This window comes from Pteropus vampyrus, unplaced genomic scaffold, assembly GCF_000151845.1.
Source record: "Pteropus vampyrus isolate Shadow unplaced genomic scaffold, Pvam_2.0 Scaffold52, whole genome shotgun sequence".
In the NCBI taxonomy this organism is placed as follows: Eukaryota; Metazoa; Chordata; class Mammalia; order Chiroptera; family Pteropodidae; genus Pteropus; species Pteropus vampyrus.
In genome coordinates this window covers 2,265,064-2,273,286 of record NW_011888833.1, presented here as the reverse complement: position 1 = coordinate 2,273,286, position 8,223 = coordinate 2,265,064, and the positions used below count along the sequence as shown (strand labels likewise).

Genomic DNA, 8,223 nt, shown 5'->3' with positions numbered 1-8,223 from the left:
TTCACTCATTTCCCCCAAAACCTCCTCCCGTGTGCAGTCATCAGTGTGTTCTCCGCATCCTTGAGTCTGTTTTGTCTGTTCATTTATTTTGGTTTTTGGATCCCACATAGAAGTGAAATCATACGGGATTTGTCTTTCTCTGTCTGACTTATTTCACTCAGCATAACACCCGCTGGGTCCGTCCGCATCGTCGTCACAGGTGGCAAGATTTCCTTCTTTTTATGACTGAGTGATATTCTACTGTATGTGGGTATCACGTCTTTTTTGATCTGTGTGTCTACGGATGGACACTTAGGTGGCTTCCATACCTTGGCTCTTGTAAATAATGCTGCAGGGAACATAGGAATGTGCAAGTCTTTTAGAGTTAGTGTTTCGGATTTCTTTGGCTAAATGCCTAGAGTGGAATTACTCTAGGTCGTAAGGTAGTTCAATTTTTTATTTTTTGAGGACATTTCCTCCCATTTTCCATAGTGGCCGCAGCATTTTACATTCCCGCCAACAGTGCACGAGGGTTCCCTTTTATCCACATCCTCACCAACACTGGTTGTTTGTTGATTTATTGATGATGGCCGTTCTGATAGATATCATAGCCATTCTACACTGATGCATATGGATACTTGGGTAGGTATCGCAAATGGCACAGCTATGGACCAACCTGTTCATCTTGGATAAACACGTATCTGTTGAGCATGCGCCTAAGTCTGGGATTACTGGGTTGTAGAGCATATATATGTTTTTTTTTTTTAATGGATACTGCCAACGCATTTTTCGGAGTGGTTCTATAACTTATATCCCCATGTCAGCAACACTTGGTATTATTTCTCTGCCCACTGTATCGCCCTGGCGGGTGATGGGTCTAACATCCTGGGTTTCACGTGTTCCTCTGAAGATAATTGATATTGACCATTTTCTTGTAAGTTTAGTGTCCACTTGAATATCTTCTCTTGTTCAGTTTTCTCCTAATTTCTTGATCCTTTGCTTTTTTCTTACCCTACTTTTGGTCAATGTGAGTGAAAATTAGCGTTTGTTCAATATATGTCTGGCTCATGTTCGTGTTCATGATCAACTGTCAGAGAAAATAACTGTATTAATAGCTATGAGAAATAGTATTGTTACTCTGTATTATCTCATTTCATGAAGACTTTAAGAAACAAGAGAGGCCTTGTACCTCGATCCCCTTTTGGCAGAGGGGTAAACTGAGGCACAGAGCGGTCAGGTGACTCGCAGACGCTCACACAGCTGAGTCGGTGCCTGCACTGGGGTTTAAACCCAGGCAGCCCGTCTCCCTCTGGGGCGTCTGCGCTTAACTCCGTCCTCGTTGGCTTCCAGGCGAGGGAGAGCATGCGCCTCAGCGCCTGGCCAGACTGACCTTCGAGGCTGGCGACTCCCGCCCACTCTGCCACCGTCCTCATTTCCCCTCATGCCAGCCGTGGCCCCTCTGTCCCCTCTGCTGACTCGGGGCCCCTTTGCGGGGAGGGCACTCGGTGATTCGTTTTCATATCACTGTCGTTAAAGGAACGGAAGGAAGGAAATGATTGTCTCATAAAACGTTTAATGACCACCAAAATAAAAACTGCTTAGCACTAAGGTATGTCATGGTCGCCATCAAGAGCCAGCATCCACACGGGAGGAAAACCGACTGAAAATGCTGGAAAATATTCCAGTGGAAAAATACAGGCTCCCTTCTGGCCCACAATCCCCTGCCTTCGAGCTAGAACTACGGTTAACATAATAGTAATAATAATAACATAATGGAGTAGCTCCCATAAACTCATAATCAGCCCTGTCCACCGTTTGAGTAAACAGAGAGGCCTTGTACCTTGACCCGAAGACCAAGGATCTTGAACTTCACTGGAAAAAAAAAAGGGAACATGGAGAGCCAAGAGCCAACGAGCGTCAGCAGATACTGCTCCTGTGTCTCTGCGGAGCAGGTTGCAGGCTCTACCAACAGTAGCCTTGATGGCACGGGCTCTTTGCCACATCCCACAGGACCCCGAAGGTGCCTGGCCCTCCACACGCAATGGGAAACCAAGTCCTGCCAGTCTGAGCTCTCCCTCTGCTCCTGGCTCCCCGGTGCGGGTCTCTGTCTGCACCGTTATGGTAGCCTCACTGCTAACCTGTCTCCCTGGCCACCTCTGTCCTTCCTGCTGCGTCCCCCAATCCCCGCCTCTCCCGCTGCCACTAGGGGACAAACCCTAAGAGGCCAACCTGAAATGGCACGTTCTCGGCTCCCCAGCAGCAAGGAGAGGAGCCCACCGTGGAAGGGACAGCGGCTTCTGCGTCAGCCCCGGCTCCCTGGCCGCCTGCAGCTCGCAGACACCTGTCCTGCTCACACCTCCGCGCCTGTCCCCGTGTGTCCCCCTTTCCACCCCTTCTCCCCATTGCTGTCTCACCAACTCACAGACTTTCTTCGTGGTACTGATGGAGGCTTCCTGCTGCTGCTCCAGGCTGCGCCGAGCCGCCCCGGCCCCCGGTACCCCGCACCTGTCTGCGTGGAGCACTCAACAAAACGAGAGACCACTGTCTCCCCCCACCCCCCGGCGCTGTGTCCTGTGACTCACCCGCAACTCCACGGCACCTGGCGCAGTGTGTGGCTCATGGCAGGTGACCCTCTGACCAGCTGTGAGGAATCAGACCAGAAAACGGACCCAAGATTCTGATGCTCAGTAGGAAACAGGACCACTGTGACACTGCTGTCATGAAGTCATCCGGTGGATGAGCACAGAGCGAAGCAACTCCTTTCCCCTGCAGATGAGCGAGTCTTATAAGGGAGGCATCGTCTGCTTTTGTGCTATTTCGCGTTCTCTCCCAGACCCAGTGGGAAAGAGAAAAAGCGAGATCCTAGCCAAAAAAGACGACTAGGAGTAATTATCCCCCCCGCCCCCCAGAGTTCCACAAACATCGGCCACGGAGAAGGGGCGGTGTTGACCAGTCAGGCAGACGTCTTACTGGCCAGGTCAGAGAAGGGGCAGCTTTGCCAGCATGAGCAGCAGCCTCCACACAGGCTGGGCGTGCCTGTCACTTCGGGCCATCCTGTGGAGAGGCCACTGGCTCTCCCTGACCTGGTCAAAGGTTCAGCAGGTGGGGGCTGCCTGATATTAGAAAAGTCAGGAAAGGAAGGGTAGGGGTAGCTTAAACACAGTGGAGGGTGACCAGACATGTAGAGTCTGAGTCCTTGAAAGCACATTGCTCAAAGCCAGCCACCCATTTACACACACCGCGGCCCCAATCCAAACGGCTGCATTTCAGTCAGGCGGTCAGCATCCTCTGAGGCCAGCAGGTCTTGCCACCTCAGGAGGAAGACCGTCTGGGCCCTAAGAGAATCTCATTACACGATGATTTTTGCCCGGAAGGGTCCAGGCCCTGTGTAGTATGGAGTCATCTCTCACTTGACAACTCCAATTCTTTGTACCTCACCTGCTATTGGCCCCTTAGTGTCCTTTCGGAGGGCTGGCCACGGCCCTGGACCAGACACCTGGATCCCGTCCTGACTCTTAACGTCACCCTGAGTCAGACTCAGCACAGTGAAATCCAGAGGCCTCGCCCACCATCGATGAATCCGTACTGTAGAATACTACACGCTCATTAAGAACACACAAACGCAGGATGGTCTCTCAAACGTCCTACTGAGCGAAAAGAGCAAGGTCATCGAACAGTGTCATTTAGATAGGGCTGTTCGCATGAAAAGGAGGAAAAGAATATTTATACGCATGCGCATACTATCTCTGGAAGACCTTATAAGAATTTGATAAAACAAGCTGTCTCCGTGATGGGGATTTGGATGGACAGGGACAGGGCAGCAAGAAAGTCATTTCTCAACCTTGACCCTTCCAAATTTCAACTATGTGACTACATTAACTAGTCATTAAATTTTTATTGTGGTTAAATAACGTTAATTGGGTTCATGCTTGACAGGAGGGAGGTAGACAGGATGAGAAAGAGAGGCAGAAGTCAAAGCTCATTCTGAGATCTCTCATCTGGTCGCTGGATTAGCTAAAATAGGGTCTGTAAGAAGAAAAGGAAGGTTTGGGGCAAGGCGAATAAATCTGAACTGGGATTGTTGAGGTGGAAATGCGAGAAATACCCAAACAGAGATATTTACGAGGACATCGAAGGCATGTCAAGAGACAAGGTTGTATTGAAAATGTAGATTTGGGGTCATCTTTTCAGAAGCGCTGTTTAAAGCCAAGAGAATAGATGATCGGCTCGTCTATAATCGAAAGGGACAGAAACCTCACTCAACCTGCTTTGGAAATAAAAGATGGGGGATCTATTGAGTAAGTTGCTATGACATTTAAGGAGTGGCACAGATATGGCTGAATCGAAGGATTCTTCTTCCTTCTTGAACCTACGGAGTGAGAACTTTTTTCCCCTCAGAATCTTGATGCTGTTTTTTGAGGCAGTTCAAGAAATTCAGCAGGGAAGGAAGGAAAAAATAGGAGACAGTGCTGTGGGGGCAAGTAGACTTGAGGGAAGGTTTCTACTTAAGGTGAGAGAGCTGAGCCCATGGGGAGGAAGAGCGTTAAGATGGAGGGGCCAGCCGTGCTCAGACAGCCTGGCGTGACGAGTTCAGGTACAGGACCCCTGGGCAGAGGCAGAGAAATTTCCACGGACGCCGAAGGAGAGGAAGAAAGATGGGTTTTTGCTGTGAAGATGGCCGCCAGATGAAGGAAGGATATTACTTCCTCAAAAAATCAAGCCTAGGACCTCCTGTCAAGAGAGAAATAAGATCACGCTTAAAACAAACAACCAAACAAACACTGTGGCTTAAAACAATACCCCCAACTTTTTTTTTTTCTTCATAAATCTGCGATTTGGCAGGGATCAGCAGGGACGTCTGCTGATGTCAGCTGGGACCTCAAATGGGTCTGAGGGACCCACCCCCAAAAGCTCAGTTACAAGGCTGGCAAACGGCCCCTCACTGTGGCTTCCTTGCCAGGAGGTCTCCTGATAGACAAGCTTCCTCGCAGCATGGCGCTGGCTTCTGAAAGTAACTCTCCTGAGAAATAGGAGTAAAAGAGAAATAAAAGCCCCCTTATTCCAAATGACTCTGAAACACACGAATCAAACTGCATGAAGAAATCAAAGACTAAAAACCGAGCCAAGAGTTTCAGGTTCGGCGGGGCGGGGGAAAGATGGAGGATGGAAGGTAACCATCAGCTTTTCCTTTTCCAAACCTCGTTAAAATATTATTTTAAGAATCAATAAATCCAAAAAGGATGAAGAGGATGGGAGAAGCAAGGAACAAAGTTTCGGAATTTTTAAACCAGAGAGATAAATGATAGATTAAAAAAAAAAAAAAGGAAAGCCTGAGCTGATAGTGGTGACATCGCAAACTAATATGATTGGCGGTACATACTTCAAAAAAATCTAAGGAGTTGGCTGCATCAGTAAAAGTGGGGGCGATCATGGGGGAGTCCTTTAAATATAGCGGAATGATTGAAGGTCATTGTTAAAAAAAGAAACGATCACCAAAATCCTGTCCGCCACTCCGTGAACCTGGAAGACTGTCTTTCCCATGCCCCACTCAAGACCAGAAGGAATAAAACAGCCTGTCTGGGACTGATAGGCCACAGGTGGAGTCGAGGAGGAAACTAGGTGGATTAGTGCATATTGGATGTTGAGACCCTGGGAGGAGATTGGACCCTTCTTCTCTGAAGGGCATGCCCGGTGCAAGAAGGTCTGCAGAGACTGACATCAAACATTTCACAAGCAAATGACCCAGCCTGAGTGTGAGCACCAGTACAAACACGACACCATAAGTGCTTGCCATTTCCCGTAGCTTTCTCGTGGCTTTCCACTCTCCGACGCAGGTAGACCACCGACAATTGCCAGTCACCTGAGAAAGTCTTCCAACCTAAAACATACAGACCAAAACACACAGAAAAAAGAAATCAACTTGGAGGAAACAGAGTGTGTGCAGGAGGAGAAGTTTAAAAAGCTACCACGGGGGATCCTTAGAGAAAGACCAGATACTGTACCCAGAAAACAAGAACAGAATACTATTTCTAGATGAAAATTCAGAGAACGATAAGAACTATTGGAAATTTTTTAAATATGATGGAAGAGATGAGAAACGCGATAGAAGAAAGAGAAATAAAATTGGGGGAAACTACCTAAAAAATAGACCAAAAAGTCTACGGCCATGCCACCCTTGAACAAGCCCGATCTCGTCTGATCTCGGAAGCTAAGCAGGGTCGGGCCTGGTTAGTACTTGGATGAGAGACCACCGAGGAAGACCAGGTGCTGTAGGAAAACCAATGATAAAAAAAAAATAAAGAAAGGAAAAAAATAGACCGGAAAAATCAAAGATATAGAAATAAAACAAAAAAGATTTTTTAAAAAATTAGAACTCCAGCCCAGGAGGTACCACATCTCACTAATGGGTTTGGGGGGTGGGGGCGGCGTGGGCAAACGGAGGGGAAATACTCGGCAATGAAATTATCTAAAAACGTTTCCCGACACTAAAAAATATGAGTGTCCTGATTGAAAACGCTTCCTGAATACCTGGCACATTAGATGAAAATAGATCCACCCCGAGCGACATATTGCAAAATTTCAGAACAGTAGGGACGAAATGAAGCTTCCACGAAGAAAAAGAAATACACCAAACATAGAGACTCAGAAATCAGAATGGCTTTGGAGTTCTCAAATATACTGATAGAAAGCAACGAAGCCATGCTTTCAAATGCTGAAATTTACTCCCCGCTGAGACTTGTTTATCAATAAAGCATGAGAGTAGATAGAATACGCCACCCCTCAGCCTGCTTTTGCTGCATAATGAAACCACGAGCTCTCAAAGGCATACACTCTATGCAGTTTTATTCTTGCCCAGATGTCTGTGGTTTAGCAAAAGATGACTCGCCTGTAGGCTCCGAAGTTTGCAGGTCACCCGAGGAGGCTCTGAGCCATGTTTAAACCCTGACTGTTAATCTAAGCAAAACTGCGAGATGCTGTAACTATAACTTGGAGACCGAGGGGGTAGGAAGAGTGAGACAGGAGAGGAAAGAAAGCTGAATCCTCACTGTGGAAACAGGAGCGGACTGGAAGAGCGTGAGCTCAGAGCCCGATTGCCTGGGTTTGAATCCCGACTCCGTCACTTACGAGATGTATTATGATCTTGGGCAAGTTATTGACTATCTCTGTTCCTCTTCCGTTAGATGGGGTTAATAATACTACCTACTTTTCAGCACTGTTATGACCATTAAGTAAATTCATAGATGAAGATTACCCAGAAAAGTGCCTGGCACATGCTAAGTGCTATATAAGTGATTGCTTTTATTGTTTATCCCGGTGGAGAACCAATAGAAAATGCCTAAACTGAAAAAAAAATTAATCAAGAAGTAACCGTTCAATTTACTTATTTATAGACGTCAGTGTAAATACCAAAATAATTTTACGTAAGAGGTGGAAAGGGTTTCCTCTGAGAAAAAGGGGGAAAAAAGGAAGGAGTGGGGGCTGCTGTCTTCCAACAAAACTGTAGGAGTGCTTGATTCTTAGGGGCATTCTAATTTGAGAAAAATAAAAACTAAAAATAAAGATGAAAAGCGAGACAATGCCAAGCCACGGGTGAGGAAGACAACCATTATATTTCTTCGATGTCGGAAGGCCAAGATGGTTCTACGATGTTAGACATGGAAGATAGAGATCAAAATATTGACTTCCAGAAGCACATGGAAGGTGTCTATAGAAGGAAAAACTTGCCAGTTTTCACTTAATCCAAGAGACAGTAGTGTGTTTGTAATTAGTGAAAACAGCTGGGCTCAGGAATGTTCTAACTCGGTGGTCCCCAACCTCTTTGGCGCCAGGATCTGGTGCTCCTATGAGAATCTGATGCCTGAGGATCTGAGGTGGAGCTGAGGCGGTGATGCTGGCGCCGGGGAGCGGCTGCGAATACAGGTGAAGCTTCGCTCTCTGGCCTGCCACTCACCTCCTGCTGTGCGGCCAGGGTCCTAACAGACCGCAGACTGGTCCACAGCCCGGGGTCTAATTGCTGCCATATAACATTCACTCTTTTTGGATATACTGCTCTGGTTCTCCCTCCCTCCTGCAATTCATTTGTGGTACCTTAAGAAATAACTGTGAATATTCATAGTCCCAATGCTCTCTCTCTTTTTTTAAACCACTGAATATGAAAACATTAAATAAGTTCGTGAGCTTAAAGCAAATTTATTGTTAAAATTTCCCCTTTTTTCAATTGCGCCATTCTCCTACAACTTATAT

At 46.9% G+C, this 8,223-nt stretch overlaps 1 pseudogene; it reads left to right on the top strand.

Annotated features, from left to right (window-relative positions):
- Nucleotides 1-6,135: 6,135 nt before the first annotated feature.
- On the top strand, nucleotides 6,136-6,255 carry LOC111739676 (annotated as a pseudogene).
- The last annotated feature ends 1,968 nt before the right edge of the window (nucleotides 6,256-8,223 follow it).